This window comes from Prionailurus viverrinus, chromosome F1, assembly GCF_022837055.1.
Source record: "Prionailurus viverrinus isolate Anna chromosome F1, UM_Priviv_1.0, whole genome shotgun sequence".
NCBI lineage: Eukaryota > Metazoa > Chordata > Mammalia > Carnivora > Felidae > Prionailurus > Prionailurus viverrinus.
The window spans coordinates 16,998,502-17,015,484 of record NC_062577.1 but is presented as its reverse complement, the minus strand read 5'-3'; positions in this window follow the sequence as shown (position 1 = coordinate 17,015,484).

Below are 16,983 nucleotides of genomic sequence, written 5' to 3'. Positions count from 1 at the left end.
ACCATCCTGCTCAGCCAAATGAAGTTATCTTGGTGATAAGGAAGAGGCCCCAAAGAATCCATTCTAGAAACTGGGACAGCCTGTGTACACGGAAGGCTGGCATCACATGTCCCAGGTGAACATTTGCTTATTCAGTGGTCTCGATGATCTGCATTTAGCTGCAGTTAGCCCAGGTAACTTGGAAGGTAATTCCTTTCAACCCACAGGAACCTCTAATATTCCTGGTATCACAGTGGATGTTTAGTTACCCGAACTTCTGTTTCTCTCGCTGTCTTGCTGTCTCCCTTTCATTCATTTTTCTCTGGGTCAGATAGGCATCAAATCTGTTACATAAGCAGATATTCAACAGGGAAAAGAGGCCATTCTCATTTTTTTGCGGCTATCCTCAGTCTCTTAAAATACTTCTCTTTGAGCCCCCACTTTTGGCTTGGAGGATGATAGGAACATAAGATGGAAGTGAAGGGAAAACTGTTTACTCCCTCCTTTAACGGAATAGTCAGGATGTGCTAAATTCTGTTTTGGTGACAAACTCCCCTAAGCCTTGGGAGCTAAACACAACAAGTACAAAAATCTTGTTTCAGTTACTTGTCTATCACTAGTTGGTAGGGAGGCTCTTTTTATCATTGCTGAATAGAAGATACTATCTGAGGGGTGCCTGGGTGGCTCAGTTGGTTAACCATCCGATTCTTGCTTTTGGCTCAGGTTGTGATCCCTGGGTCATGGGACTGAGCCTGGCGTCAGGCTCCACACTGAATATGGAGCCTGCTTGGGATTCTCTGTCTCCCTCTGCCCCTCTCTCCCATTCTCTCTCTCTCTCTCTTTCTCTCTCAAAGTGAAAAAAAATTTAAAAAGATACCATCTGAATAGTGCCAGACACTGTGCCAGAGGGAGGAAGATGAGTTCTGGGAGGCCCATGCTGGACATTTTCCACTCTGACCTAGAAATGACACATGGTCTACAACTAGTCCCACGGTCCTATCTTGACCAAAGGGTCAGGACCGGCAACTGTTCTGTATGCCCCAAAGGGAGAAGAACCAGAAATACTCTAGCAACAGTACAAGTGACCACCATGTTGGTCTCCATGCCATGCTTCCCAGTGCTTCTCTCTCTGCTTGCACACTTCCCCTCATTGGTCATCTGCTTCCACAGACAGTTGGGATGTGGGGGTGTCATGTAGGTGGCTGAGGCAACGGTTAAAGAGGCAGAATCTTACTCTGCTTATTGTTAACACAGACATTCGTGCCACACACATTCACATGCATATGAATGACAACTGTATAGCAGGACAGTGTTCAAGACAAGTTATAGGGATGGAGAAACTTGGGTGTTCCATAATTTAACTCAACACTGGGCATATTTGAATACAGTTTCCACTGTACATTATACTTACTTGAAAAAAAAGTTTTGTGAAAAACAATGTGGCCAAAGTTAAAGGGATGAAGCAGAGAAGATTTGGTTTATACATTTTAAAACCCAGGTATGTTTCACATAGAATAAGGGTCAGTGTGAATCCAATGGCTGAGGTGAGGCTATAACATTTGATGAAATGGCTGTTTAAGAAATCTGGAATCCTTTTTACTTTAAAAATCCCTGACTGGTAAATAATGTGATTGCAACATCTGTACTTACGATAGGGATTTCTATTGAGAAAACGATAAAAACAAAAGCAAATAGTCGGTAAAAAATCCTTAAGCCTTTTAAAATTCCATGTCCTAAACAAGGGTGCTATGCATCTTCTAATTTGTTGTAGTTAAAATAAAACCACCATGCCATTTTTACTTGCCAGGCATTTCCTCATATTTGATGTCTGTGTCCCAGAACATTCTGCCCTCCTCCATGAATCTCCCCAGACCACTCCAGCCCACGCTCATTTCTCCCCTCCTTGAACCATTGCACTTGGGGCTCATTGTCATACAGCTGTCCCCTCTGTGAGCCTCAGTGGCTGAGCTCAGTGGTCATTTGAAGGCAGGGACCACACTGTGTTTGAAACCCTACAGGGCAAGGATCTTATTGATGTTAGAACAAGTAAAGGACAAAAAAGGATCTATTGGAGCCCAACAGGATTGCCAGACATACAGACCTACAGTGTACTCACCTAAGCAAATTTTAGTTAGAAGACAGACATTTCAGTAACATTTTAGTTTTTGGTGGGGGTGGGAGGATGGTATGTTGATTTTGGAATCTGGGTCTCAGACACATGGATTTAAGCTTCTAGGCTGCAGAAGTCGGCTTAGGGAAGATAGGTGTGGGGGAAGAGAAACCGAACAAACCTTAATCTCTTACAATTCCCACATTACAGTGTTTCAGCAAATATTTTGCAAAAGGATTTTCTAGATGAACTTCAGACTGCAAGAGGTTCACTTGGTGACTCAAAGAGCTGTGCAAATGATTTTTTTTTTAAGGATATGAACATTGTCTCAGCTGAAACTTTAACCTCCATTCTCTTTTACTGGCCTGTCACATTGCTTCATATGTTTTGGTCAGACATGCTTCCCAGAAGAAAACAATATTTATAGGTTTGTAGGACTGTAATATGGAATCCTGGTATCTGTCATTTTATGCTTATATAAAAATTCTAATAATAGAACCCTGACTGGCTTTTGCCTCTTTTTTGGATTTGGTAGCTCCCATGAAAATAGCAATTTAAAAAACTAGTAGAGTTTAAGTAAGAATAACTTGAGCTAGAGATCTTTTCAACTCTATCTCCTCTTGACTGCAGTCTGAGACACTAAACCCAAGGGTTGTTTGAGACAGTTTTGGTTTTCTGTTATATTCTATTACTCACTAAAGTACACTGGAATTTTTCAGGCCACGTGACCAGATTTTTGGATTTGTAAACAAAGTCTTTATAAGAAAGAATCCATTAATGCAGCAAATATAGCCTGTGAGCCAAATCCTGTTTTGGTAAATAGTTTTATTGGATCACAGCCATACCTGTTCTTTACATACTTTCTGTGACTGCTTTCTTGCTATAGTGGCAGACTTGAATACATATGTGTTCTTATAAAATGTTTATTTTTGTTTTGTGTGCACGTAGTTTTAGTTTTTGAAAGAAGTATGTGTCTTGTATTATGTATCTCATATTTCTGGCTTTTCCACTAAGAACTATGCTTTATGATTTCTTCATGTTATGTATATAAATATCTATTGCATCTAATGCTGCGCAATACTACATAGTGCATATCCTCCACATTTGATGCAACTTTCCCGGTGACAGATGACCATGTTTAGGTCATTGTGTATATCCTACTAGGTCACCACCGTTCCAGGAGCTGCCATTTGCACAGACTACAAATAACACATCAAACATCTTGAACACATCTTGGACTTAGGTGAAAAAATTTCTTTTAGTTATATAATCTAGGAACAGACTTTCTGGGTCATGAGGTATGTACCTTTAGTTTATATGGACAGTGCAAGACTGTTTCCCCTGAAAATGGCATCGGTCTGTATTTCCACCAGCAATGCAAAGGAATTCCAACATACCTGCATTCCTTGCTCCAGTGCTTGGCATTATCCAGTTTTCTAATTTTTGCTAGTCTGATTGGTATAGAGTGAAATCTCCGTGTTGTTTTAATTTGCATTTTTCTGACTACTGATGAGTTTGAGCATCTCTTGATATGCTTCTCATGTTTTAGATTTCCTCTGTATGAATTGTGTGTTTATATTAGTTGCCCATTTTCCTAATGGAGATGCTCTCATTGATGTTAATTTATAGCCATTCTAGATTCTAGATATTAATTTTGTACAGTTTTAAACACTGAAAATATCTGTCTTCTAACTAACTTTGTCCATGGTGTCATTCAGTGCACAGAAATGATAAATTTTGTTGCCATAAAATTGAGTTATTGTTTTAGGACTCACCCCTAGAAATTTTATTTAGAAAGTTCTGCACACTTAGATGACAATGATTTTCAACGCTATTTCTTCTAGGTTGTATTATTCAGGGATATAGTTTTATTTTACTCTAATGAGTCAATTTCTGCCAATGACTAAATAATTTTCTTCATTGATTTATAGTACTAATTTACTGTATATTTATATCACATCATAGATCTCTGTGTTTTCTGTTCCCTAGGTTTATTTACCTGTTTTGTGTAATACCACAGGGATTTTTTTTTAACTTTAAGCTTTACTCTCTTAGAGACTTTCCAATATGCAGGACAGTGATATTAATCATAGTTATCATGATGTACATAGGGCATTTAGAAAAAGCTTTATAAAAATATTTTTCAGGGAAAGTTCCCCCCCTTAAGTAATTTATTTTAATGATGACTTATAGATTGGTAGAGGTTATTTTCCATATACATGTTAGAGTATGTTTATTGTGTTTCACAGAGTTTTGACTTAAGCTTTTAATTCAGTTGTTTTAATTTATATATTAACTCAGAGATAACAAACATCTTTAAACTACTAAATCATCCTGTCTAAGAACATGGAATCTCTTCATTTATTTGTTATGTGCATATTGTCCTCTCCAGTGTCCTTTATTTATTTGAGTTTTACATTTTCTTTGTAGAGGTCTTTTTATACTTTTGATGAAGTTAACTTCTAGATACTTTGGTAGTCATTGTTGATATTGTGATTAGTATTTTCCTTTTTTTAAAATGAAATTTTCTAAGTTGGGTTTTACAAGTACAGAGAAATTATTTTGATTTTTTTTATGTTGATATTTATCTGGCACTTGTTAATTGTATTGGTACTTCTAGGTAGATTATCAGTCACATCCACATAGCAGACAATTTAAATGCTTGGTTCCAATCCTTATACCTCTTATTTTCTTCCACTTTTTTTGGAACTGACCTTCTACGTTAGGTTAAAATAGTAGTGAGGACGGAACACATCATCATAGATGTCAAATCTTACTAACTACTCTCCCTGCATCAGTTGGTATTATTGTATAATTTATTGATAAACTTTTAATAATTTGGATACAGTTTTGTTATTTTTCTTCATTCTGAATATGGTAAATTAGGTTGTTTGATTTTTGATGCATTCCTGGGTAACGTCACTGGAGTTTGATACACACACGTACATATACCATTGTTGATTCTGTTAGGTGCTATTTTAGTTAGTACCTTAATATCTAAATTGATAGGGGAAATAGTTCTAGAATTGTCTCTTCTTACACTGTGTTCATCTGGTTTTAGATTTTTATATTTCATTTTTATTAGGAAACAAGCAAAACATCTTTTAAATTTATCAATTTTGTTGTTGTTGTGTGTGTTCTTTATTTCACTGATTTTTGCCCTACTGTTATTATTTTCCTACTCTTTATTTCTTTGGGTTTGCTCTCAGGCTCTTTCTCCAGCTTATTTAGTTGTGTGTTTTGCTAATTTATTTCTAGCTTTTCTTGTTTTATGATTTATTTAAAACTACAAATTTTTGTCTAAACACGGACTTACTAATGTCCCACAGATTTTGACAGGTGGTGTTTTAATTATCATGTGTCTTGAATATTTCTTAATTTCCTTATCTTTTCCTGTTTAACCCAAGAACTTTTTAATAAAATGTGATTTCATTTCCAAATGTTACTTAAGTTATCCCTTTATAGAAATTTCTGTTTCTATTTCATTATTGTTGAAGAACGTTGTTTGATATTGTCCTTTAGTATTTATTGAGATTGCTTTGATGAAATATATGTGGCCTACTTTTGTAACTGGGATGTAATGAGAACTGTATTTCCATTTATTGGGATGGAGTTACCATATATATTCTGTATATATTTGCTAGGATATAGTAATTTGTTATTTAGGTTTTTGATAACTGTGCTGTGTTTTCTTCTGTTTGGTATATTGGCTTCCAGTGTATCTACCACAACTACAATTGTTTTTTTTTAAATTTTTTTTAATGTTTGTTTATTTTTGAGGGGGGAAGGTGCAGGGGGGAGGGGGGGCAGGGCAGAATCTGAAGCAGGCTCCAGGCTCTGAGCTGTCAGCACAGTGCCCTATGCGTGGCTCAAACTCACAAGCTGTGAGATCATGACCTGAGCCGAAGTTGGATGCTTAACCAACTGAGCCACCCAGGCACCCCTATAGTTGTTGATTAATCTCTTTCTTCCTGTGGTATAGACAGTTGTTTCTTTATATATTTGAAGTTGTATTCGATGCATAAATATTTATGTTGGCTACATCTTCTCTGTTTCCTTCCCCCTTTTATGAACTGGTGACATTCTTTGCCCCTAGAAAAGTTATTTAGCTTTAAATTCTATCTTGTCCAGATAATATCACTACTAAGTGTTCTTTTGGTTCCATATTTTACTAATACATCTTTTCCATCCTTTTATTTCTAATATATCTGTGTATTTTTAAGTATGTATCTTGCAGTCAATATATTGTTGGATTAAAAAAACATTAAGACAGTTTCAGTATTTTAATTAATGAGTTTAATTTGTATTCTAATTACTATTATGTTAGAACTTAATTCTATCATTTAATTTTTCCATTTACTGTCCTTTTGTTTCCTTTTTCTTCCTGCTTTTTGTTGGTTTTATTGATATACTTCTAATTTTGATTTTTGATGGTTATTCTTTTTTTTTTTTTTTAATTTTTTTTCAACGTTTATTTATTTTTGGGACAGAGAGAGACAGAGCATGAACGGGGGAGGGGCAGAGAGAGAGGGAAACACAGAATCAGAAACAGGCTCCAGGCTCTGAGCCATCGGCCCAGAGCCCGACGCGGGGCTCGAACTCACGGACCGCGAGATCGTGACCTGGCTGAAGTCGGACGCTTAACCGACTGCGCCACCCAGGCGCCCCTGATGGTTATTCTTAAGACCCAAACATATTTATTTATCCCTATTGATTTTTGAAGTCTTTCTCCTCCCCTCCCTCCATCCCTTTCTCTTTCTTCACTCTCTCTCTCTCTCCCCATTAGTAACACAAATACTTTGGCATGAGCTTAAGTCCTTTAGTATCTTAGCCCCCCTATCTCCTAGGTTGTTGTTAGGATCAATTATGATAATATGTGAAAATACCTAGCACAAAATAGGTATCTGATAACACTCTTCCCCTTTCAAAGAAGGAATCTTTCATCCTCAAACTCATGTCAATAACTGAAAGTTTTTCTGTTGAAACAATCAGTATCAATGTATTTATTGAACTCCTAAGTGTTATAGTACATGGAAAATAGAAAATGGCACATATACATGACGTGTGAATAACTGTACCTCTGTGCTGTTATTTTAGTATGATGGGACATTTTTGTAGTAGTCTAGATTTAAAGCATAAATGTGAAGACATGGAAGACACAGAGACATGGGGCTTTAGTTCCTCTTTCCCTTGGTTCTTGGTTCTTCCTTTGCTCACTCAACAGTGATTAGGTAAAATCTCTTTTAGAATTCCTCATAATGGTATCTAATGGTAGTTGAGATATCAAGTGAAGTTACTAAGCTATCTGTTACTTATTTTGATAAATACATCCATGGGAACTGTCTAGAGTAAGTTTCTTCTGCTTGTAGCTAAAGGATCCTAATTGATAAAGGCATTCTGGTTCCCCATATTGGCTTTTGTAGTACAAACTGTTTTGAGGTTTCTAACACAGGTTAGAGTCCTCACTCTTACTCATTATAATAGCTTCTTGGAGCCTTTTCAGAAACAAGATGCTAATTTAGTAATAAGGTTTTAATTAGGAAATAACCATGAGCATTTGTGAATATTTATCCTGTTATAGATGTTTTATAAACATTCATCATTTACTCCTTTCCAATAATCCTGAAAGGTAGATGCATAATCCCAATAATTCAGATGGTGAACCTGAGGATCAGAGATTTTAACTCATCCAAAGTCAGGTAACTAGTATGTGACCGAGGGAGGATTTGAACCTGTCTGTGCTCACTCTGGTACTTTTCTTCACAGTACCAGAGCTGCTCCAACATGGCTTCAAAAAACTTAACTGAGGGGAAAACCCCATACACTTCTGAATCCTCCCTCATTTTATTTTAACCCACTGTAAGGGGCTCACTTAGACAACTTATCAAGGACACATCTATGGCTGAAAGGTCAGCATCCATCTAACTCATTTCTCTTGTGATTCAAAATCATATTGAAAATCTGATCTCCTGAGAGATGAAACGCTGGTGGGTTATTGCATTTCTTGGTTTTCTTATTTAAAAATAATTAATTTTGTCCATAGTTCCTTATCTCTTTTTCTTTCCCTAGTGCTGAGGTGGTGGACTGGGCTGGAGGCTGGGGAAAGGAACTAGGTGGGGGAGGCAGGTCCAGCTTTGCTTTTATTGGCAGTGAAGGCAGTTAATAGCTTAGGGAGAATAGGCTCCCTTGCTGAACTTTGCTGCCAGCACGGCCTCTAAGGAGGCAGGGGATGGGGTTGGGGCCTGCCTGGGGCCATCCCTTGGATTGGGGAGAGAGGATACTGGAGCAAATGATAACAAGAGGCCTCCTTTTTTTCCCCTTTATTACCATCGGTAATATTACCAAAAAGGTAAATGCAAAACAAGGAGATTATAATGGGGAAAAGTGGACAACACAGCCCAGGGCCCAGGCCCAACTTCTCAGGGCATTTCCATCTGTCCCAGGGAGGCTGGTGCCTTCTGTTCCTGCCTCTTGCTCCTGAAGCAGATCTCTCTCTTATGAGATTCAGAATCTCCCAAGAACCAAAGTGTGCAGTACATATTCCTGAAAGTCACAGTGACAGGTGGGAATGTGGCCAAATGACCCACACCATTCATTCATCATTCCATGTAACAGGCTGCTGCTGTGCAGGGTTCCTGTGGGCCAACTGGTCCCAGCCAGCTCCTGAGCATCCTGACTTCCTCCAGGATCTGGTGGTTTTACCTGGACTGACCTTGGGCTGGGGTGCTGGAGAATTTCCAACAAGTGGATCAATTTTGTCAGAAGACCTGGCTAATGTTTTATTTTGTGCTACATGTGCACAGTAAGTTCATTTTATTTTCAAAGTAATTCTTTACTTGTAGGTATAATTTCCCCTATTTTACAGAATCAAAGATTGAAGTCTAGGAAGTTAAATAAATTCTCTAAGACCCACAACTAGTAAGTGATAAGAATGGGATTCAAACTCATGTGTGGTTCCTTATCTTTTTGGTGATGTTGTTCCCTCTTAGCTGTGCTGTTTACCCTAGTTGAGAGGACAACCCCTCCCTAGCCCTTGAGGAATGCGAATGATGATGAGAGTGATGAACAAGGATGGTGATCATTCCAGGAAGAATGAATAAACCTTCCACTGGAAGCTTTTGGATATTGTTTGAATTTCATCTTGTCTAAGTTACAGAAATTAATGAGCTACTAGATCTGGACCTGGTGTGCTTTGATAAAAGGACTTATTTTTAGTGCCTTAGCATTTAAAAGGATCTGTTATAATTTCATGCTTAAATAACACTAAATAAGGGTCTGTGCTTGTCTAGCATAATTGGAAGAAGCAAAGGAAAAGGGAAACAGTTACTTTCAAACAAATGGCATGAATGCATCTTGGGAGAAACTTGAAGATAGAGAAACCCCCAAATAAAATAAACACCACGGGTTTAATTATCCTCCTTGGAGAGCATTTCCTACAGGACAAAACCAGCTTTCAAGCACACGAAGACCTACAGGCTAGGCTGGAGATGTATGGGGTAGCAGTGGGAGTTAGCTGCGGATAGCAGGGTTGCCTCAGTTAAGGAGTGATCCTATCCATCAAACAACCTACCTGAGTTGCCTGAGGAGGAGGAGAACACACAGGAGTGAATTTCCCTCCCTTCTCTGACTCTCTCAGGGATGATTTGTTGACTTGTCCTTTTGCCTTTAACACCACCGCCCTCCTGGCCTCTGAGACCACCTGTCTCAGTACCCCAGGCAATGGGGGAAAAGGTGGCTGAAATAAAGAAGTATGGGAGAGGGTTGAACCAATGGCATAGTAAAAGGACTGCTCTCTCAGACCTCTGGATCAGCTCAGGGTCACTAAGTTGCTTTCCTTCCCCGCTCTAATTGCTTTCCCTGCCTGGGAACCTCTTAGTGGCGCATCCTCTTCCCACGTAGCACCTCTTGGCCCCACCCCTCTCATAGCCACGCCCCTCTCCCCTCAACCTTCACCGAATTCTGCCTCCCACCTGCCTTTTTCTCCCACAGTAAAATTTTGCTCTCTCTGTGCATTTGCATTTCTGCTGACTGCAAGGATCAGTTTAATTTCATGGGTGTCATTTCCTTCAAGAAATCTCTCTCTGAGCAGCGGCCCATCGAATCCCCGATAAAACATATTTTCCTACAGTAATGATTTTATGGGCCCATAAGTCATGAATTTATTATGATCTCAGCCCCTGCTGCTGATTGCTGTAAAATGCAAAGTAATTAACAGCGAGCGGTAGCAGTTATTCCCACCTGGTAACGTGTTCCTTCGTTCGCTGATGGGTTTGATTAAAGTAATGACTAAAGAGTGAAGCCCGGCTGTAAAATATTAGCATGATTAATGCTGTATCCTAAATAAGAAACAAAACTAACGGGCACGGTCTGAGGAATTAAAAAAAAATACACAATCTTTCCCTTTCCACCCTCTCCCCCCTTTAAGCAATTGTTCCGGCTCATTTAGAATATGTCTTCCTTCCCATTAAATAATGTATGGATTCCAAGGCCAGGGGCTGGCTAGCAGAGCCTGTCACACAGTTTCCATAACATCTTAGTGCTGGTGTTAATTTTTTCCCCTTTCCTCTTGGATTTGCAGAATGGAGCTTGGATGGCAACATACTTTGAGCTGGAGCCTAAATAGCTCCTTTCATTTCTACATGGGGCCTGGGTCTTCACGGTCCATCTGGGGCATGAGTGAAAGGGCTTCTGGTGACTTTGCTCCTCTGTTGGACCGGTTGGAGCTGGGAGAAAGTTTTGGGGTGAGGGGTTAGTAAAACCAGCTTTAACCAGAGAGGGATGATGAAAGTTGCTGACCTTCAGGGGCACCTGGGTGGCTCCGTCAGTTGAGTGTCCAACTTAGGCTCAGGTCACGGCCCCCTGGTTTTTGAGTTTGAGCCATGCATGGGGCTTGCTGCTGTCAGTGCAGAGCCTGCTTCAGATCCTGTCTCCCTCCCTCTTTGCCCCTCCCACTGTCGCACTGTCTCAAAAATAAATAAAAACGTTAAAAAAAAAAGTTGTTGACCTTCAACTTCACCTTTCACAATGTCAGGAAAAACTTGTTTCTAGTACCACTTTTGTCTGGGGACAAATAAGAACTCATAAAAATGCCTACAAGTGGTACCTAAACACTTGGAACATCCTTATTCCAGATGATGTGAAGATGTACAATTTTCTTAAAACCCCACCTTCCCTGGAAGGCCAGGTTGGAGGCCCTCTTGACTGTGGGCTTGGAGGCAGTTCTGCATGTGGAACTCCAGAGCATTTTGCCCTCTCAACTGTGAGAGCACCCCACCTTCCCAAGAAATAAGAGGCTGTAAATAGGTATGGCCCTTCAGAAGTAAGCTGTAGGCAAGTAGAGATGGAGAGGTGGCCTGCTGAGGAGGTCATGGAGATATGAGAGAGATGTGCCTTTGCTCTGCCGCAATTCCTCCAGTGGCCCTGGAATTAATTTCACAATGACCTCTGTAGGCTAGGAGAGAAAGAGACAAAAGGAGGCAAATCGGGATTTGCAGGAGTGTGTGGGTAGGAGGAGAATCCTCCAGCCTTTGGTTCTGGCAAGATTTAGGAGGGTCTTTTTTATGAGAGGGTTGTTTGGCCAAGTGTTGGAAGACTGGGGCTATGGGAAGACAATCTCATTTCGTTAATTTATTATCAGGCACCTACTATACACCAGGCACAGGGATACAGTCCCTGCCATTAAGAAACTTACTGGCTAGAAACTCAAAGGGAAGAGGACAAAGAAAACCTCACTGGCAAAGAACAGGAGTAAAAGGAGAAATGGGAGTGTTGAGAAGGGCCTCGTGGCCATCATGGCCCTAGGGAGCAGAGTGGGTGAGGGGGCTGGAGAGAGAATGCCACCGTGCTACATAGGAGACAGGTGGCTCTGGGGCGCCAGGGTGGATCAGTCAGTTAAGCGTTGGACTTCGGCTCAGGTCATGACCTCATGCCTCATGGGTTCAAGCTCTGTGTCCAGCTCTGTGCTGACAGCTTGGAGCCTAGAGCCTGCTATGGATTCTGTGTCCCTCTCTCTCTCTCTTTCTCTCTCTCTCTCTCTCTCTGCCCCTCCCCCACTTGTGTGCACTTGCTCGCTCTCTCAAAAATAAACATTAAAAAAGAGATACTATTTTATTTTATTATTTTTTTCAATATATGAAGTTTATTGTGAAATTGGTTTCCATACAACACCCAGTGCTCATCCCAAAAGGTGCCCTCCTCAATACCCATCACCCACCCTCCCCTCCCTCCCACCCCCCATCAACCCTCAGTTTGTTTTCAGTTTTTAAGAGTCTCTTATGCTTTGGCTAAGAGATACTATTTTAAAAAAAAAGGAGACAGGTGGCTCTCAGAGGTGGTACTATTCGTGAATCTAGAAGGCAAGAGACCGACCACCTTTTCTGGGAGCAGTGGGCATCATTCTGGCTTACAGCCATGAAAAGCAGAGAGAACAGTGTCATCAGTATACATCTCTCCTTGTTTCAGGAGAACTCAGAGTCTTTGAAAATGCAACAAGATACTTGTGGAGGAAGAGCTGAGGCATGTATGGGACCGTCTTAGGGATTCAGGGACCTAATTGTGAAGAAAAGAAATGACTGGTCCAGGGCTTCCATGAGGGGTAGATGTGAGGTCAGACCCCATTAACCAGTCAGTGCCCATTTGCATAGTGCATTGTGTTTCACATGCCAAGTTTCTGGAGGTTGTGCTTCCGAACTGACAGGCCACCTGGTTGTGTTTGGGCAGACTACAAACAGTGGCAGTTTTCACAACTCTCCTGTGAGTCCCTGGAATGTCACCTGTGCCGCCCTAGGAAAGTATCTGACAGAAGGGCATCAGGTTTTTCCTGCAGCAGAAAGGTAGCTGCTTTCTGGCTGGGGGGTATTCCTGCATTTTCCTAATCAGGTATGAAGCAGCGGTGAGGTGAGGTGGTGGGTCAGGTGAGAAGAAATCTATAAAAATATTTAAACTTTTCCTCTTTCCTTCTTAATAAATTTTAAAAAATACCCTTGTTGCATGAGGTTTCAGAAAAAATATAATAAACATGGGCCTTCCTGCCTTTACTCCTCCAACCCTTGCTTCTCACAGGGTAGATGAAGGAAAAGTTATTGGGATTGAGGTGCTGGTACCAGGAAGATAAATGCAGAGCCCTCCCTCTCTCCACCGCTGAGCAGGTCAAAAAATGATTGCATTGGGCGTGAAGGATTTATGTCTGCCGTGAGTCAGTCAGAGTGTCGGGGTAAATCAAGGCTGACGTTTTTAGCATCTGGGAAAAAAAAGCAATTGCATTTTATGTCTACATTTTGCTCGGCTAATCAAGGTGCGGAAGAGACAGTCTGCCTGGGGAAACTTTTCCACTTTTTATTATTTAGGTACGGTTTGGTTTTCTCCATAGAAACACAGAGAAGGTCTATAAAGGCTTCAGTTTAGAGTCAAGAAGAAAGAGAAGGGCCCTCCCTGTCAAATTTGATTTGGAGAGAGACAGAGATGTTGGCAGAGGAAGGGGATCTGGGATGGGGCCAGACATGGGGGTCGTCTAAGCTGTCTTAGAATCAAGGAAGTAGATGGTCGTCTTTGCGAAAAATTTCTCCTCTCCACAGGTCTCCAGCAGGACCTATCATGTAACTGTACCATTAGGGAAAAACTGTGGTTCAATGCTTTTGACTAAATTGGCCAGCTATTAATTGACTAGTAATCAGTCCTTTAACTGAAGGCACCGGCAAAATAAGTAGATCACTTAAAACTGTTGAACTAGCTGATGTGTATTGACATAGTTCAAGATCAAGCCACATTTACTGTGTGTGAGGGGAAAAGAAAAATGAACAGATTTACTAGTGATATTTCTTTTTAGCTTTCCTTTTCCAAGGCTAATTATCGGTTTATCTAAGTGCTTTGCCTTAGTAAATGAGAATGTATTTGGATTTCAAAAGTCTTCTATTTTGCACCAGGGACTAGATTCGGCAAATATACTTTTCATGTGTTAACGGGTAGTAATCATGATAGCTAATTTTTTTTGAGGGGGAGGGGATCTGGCATCTCATTAAATCTCCAATGCTTCAGAAGATAGTTGTGATCTCTGTTTTGCAGATAGGGAAACATGGGGCTTAGAGATATACTCCAGGTGTGCATTCCAGGACTAATATACTCCAGTTTATACCCAGTTTAGATATACACTCCAGGTTATATCCAGCTCTTCTTAGCTGGTAGGAGCTAGAGAAATTCTTTGAACAGAGGCAATTCTGTTTTCCCAGTCTTCATCCCTGACTTTTATCCCTATTGTTTCAGATTTGATCAAAGCAGAGATGCCCAGTTAGTCTAACAATGTTGGGAACAAGGGATTCAACAGAAACAGATTTCATGAATGACCAGGTTTTTCTTTTCATGGCCCTGAAATAGCTTGGGAACCAGCCACTGGTCCTGAAAGTGTGTACTTACGATGATGATGATGATGATGATGATGATGATGATGATGATGATAGTTAAAATGTATCACCTCCTTGCCATGTGCCAGATGCCATGTTAAGCTTTTTATTTTTATTTTTTAGTGCTTATTTATTTTTGAGAGAGAAAGAAAGAGCACAAGCAGGGGAGGGGCAGAGAGAGAGGGAGACACAGAATCTGAAGCAGGTTCCAGGCTGTGTGTGTGTGTGTGTGTGTGTGTGTGTGTGTGCGCGTGTGTATGTGTACACATGTCATTGCTTTGTGATGTCTGATATAAGAGATTTCTGGGTTTTCTTTTAAAAATTTAAAACCCTTCCAGGGGCACCTGGGTGGTTCAGTTGGTTAAGCATCTCACTTCAGCTCAGGTCATGGTCTCACAGTTGGTGGGTTCGAGCTCCACATCAGGCTCTGTGCTGACAGCTCAGAGCCTGGAGCCTGCTTCGGTTTCTGGGTCTCCCTCTCTCTGCCCCTCCACCACTTGCAGTCTGACTCACTCTCTCAAAATTAAATAAACATTAAAAAATTAAAAAATTTTAAACCCTTCCTCTATATGCATGTATTTAATTTTAAAAGAATGGAGAAGAAAATACTATTTGAAATTTCAATCGGTGCTTCCCTGCCCAGGGCCCTAAGACCCTTAGAAGTCCGTCAAGAGGTGATGAAGACCTTAAAGTTATCTTCAGTGTATCAAAAAGCCAAATTAAAATTGATTTAGTGATAATAAGGCATCAGGGTGGAACTCAAACACCAAGCTTATGGAATTATATTAACTCAGGTAATACGGGTTATTGCACACTGATTATTCTTTGATGAATAAAGATAGGGAAATAGAATATTCTTTAGTAAAGATTGCTAATTAGGCAAAAACATATTAAAAAATAAGAAACCTTGTAGAGAAAAGAAAATAAGGGTCTTGTGATAGAAAGCCTGGGAGCCCCGATAAAAAGGTTTCTTTTTCTTCTCGTTCCCTGTAACTTGGCTATCTGTTGAAAATGTTAGCAAAATATCTTCAAAGCCCAATGAGATAATTTATGTAAATTGTTATGCAAATACTAGGGTTTTTTGTTATTAATATTAACAGTAATAGTTATGGTAATAATCTTGCTTTGGAACAGGTGATTTCAGGTAACAATTATATCAAGACGTTTATTTTAACCTTTTCATTTCTTTTTTTAAAAATTTTTTTTTCAACGTTCTTTATTTATTTTTGGGACAGAGAGAGACAGAGCATGAACGGGGGAGGGGCAGAGAGAGAGGGAGACACAGAATCGGAAACAGGCCCCAGGCTCTGAGCCATCAGCCCAGAGCCCGACGCGGGCCTCGAACTCAGAGACCGTGAGATCGTGACCTGGCTGAAGTCAGACGCTTAACCGACTGCGCCACCGAGGCGCCCCAACCTTTTCATTTCTTGACGTTGTATTGGTTCTCTTCTTCACCATATCCAGCATTAGCATAGGTGTTTCCCGAGTGCCGTGGGCTCTGTGTGCGTTCATGTGTGTGTGGGCATGTGTAGTGCATGCATCTACGTGGCTGTGTGAGTGTCGTGTTGCCCTCACCCCCTCTGTCTTGTGCAGCTGCACCTGACAAAACTCTTTGTTCCCAAAACTTGTTTGAAATGGTGATAAAGCATTTGGGTCGTGGTGTGGGTTTTTACTCCCACATTTTGCTGTTAATTAGGCAAACCTCACCACCAAACCCTCTCCTGCCTCTGTGGGGGCTGTGGGGTCTATGAGAAGCTAGATTTGAAAATCTGGCTGTCATTGTCTTGGGCCTGTGCCTATGGACACAGGGTGGTTTGAATGTCACAAAGAGGTTGTAAAATCAGGTGTCCCCAGGTATGCCCCCAACACACCCAGCTAATGCCAAAAATGGATTTTACTTAATTCTTCCTTTTTAACTAGTTGTTTTTATGCACTTTGGAGACAGTCTGAGTAACACTATTAATTGGGCAGAGATTAGCACATAATCAAATCACATCTGCTTTAAAAAAAAAATCAGAGCCCTCTTTATTAAAACAGAATAAAGTGTAAATTGGTCTGTAGCAACCTAAGTCTGTACTCCTGGTTAAAAAAAGGATATCAAGTGGAATAAGATTGGCTCTAATTATCAATCACTTCTTAGTCTGCCTCTGTACTTCTTTATATTCCCGTTATTTCTTCCATGGCATTTTCGGTTTCTTTTCTCCTTATCATCACCGATTTCTCCCTTTCTTACTGCATCATTCCTACCTGTTTGCACACATGTTGTAGTATTTTCCAAGTTAACATCCAGTCAAAATAAAATCCTGTCTTGGGGGCACCTGAGTGGCTCAGTCGGTTAAGCATCCAACTCTCGGTTTCAGCTCGGGTTGTGATCTCATGGTTTCATGAGTCCAAGCCCTGTGTTGGGGCTCTGCGTTGGCAACACAAAGCCTGCTTGGGATTCTCTGTCTCCTTCTGTCTCTGCCCTTTCCCCACTTGTGCTGTCTGTGTCTCTTTCAA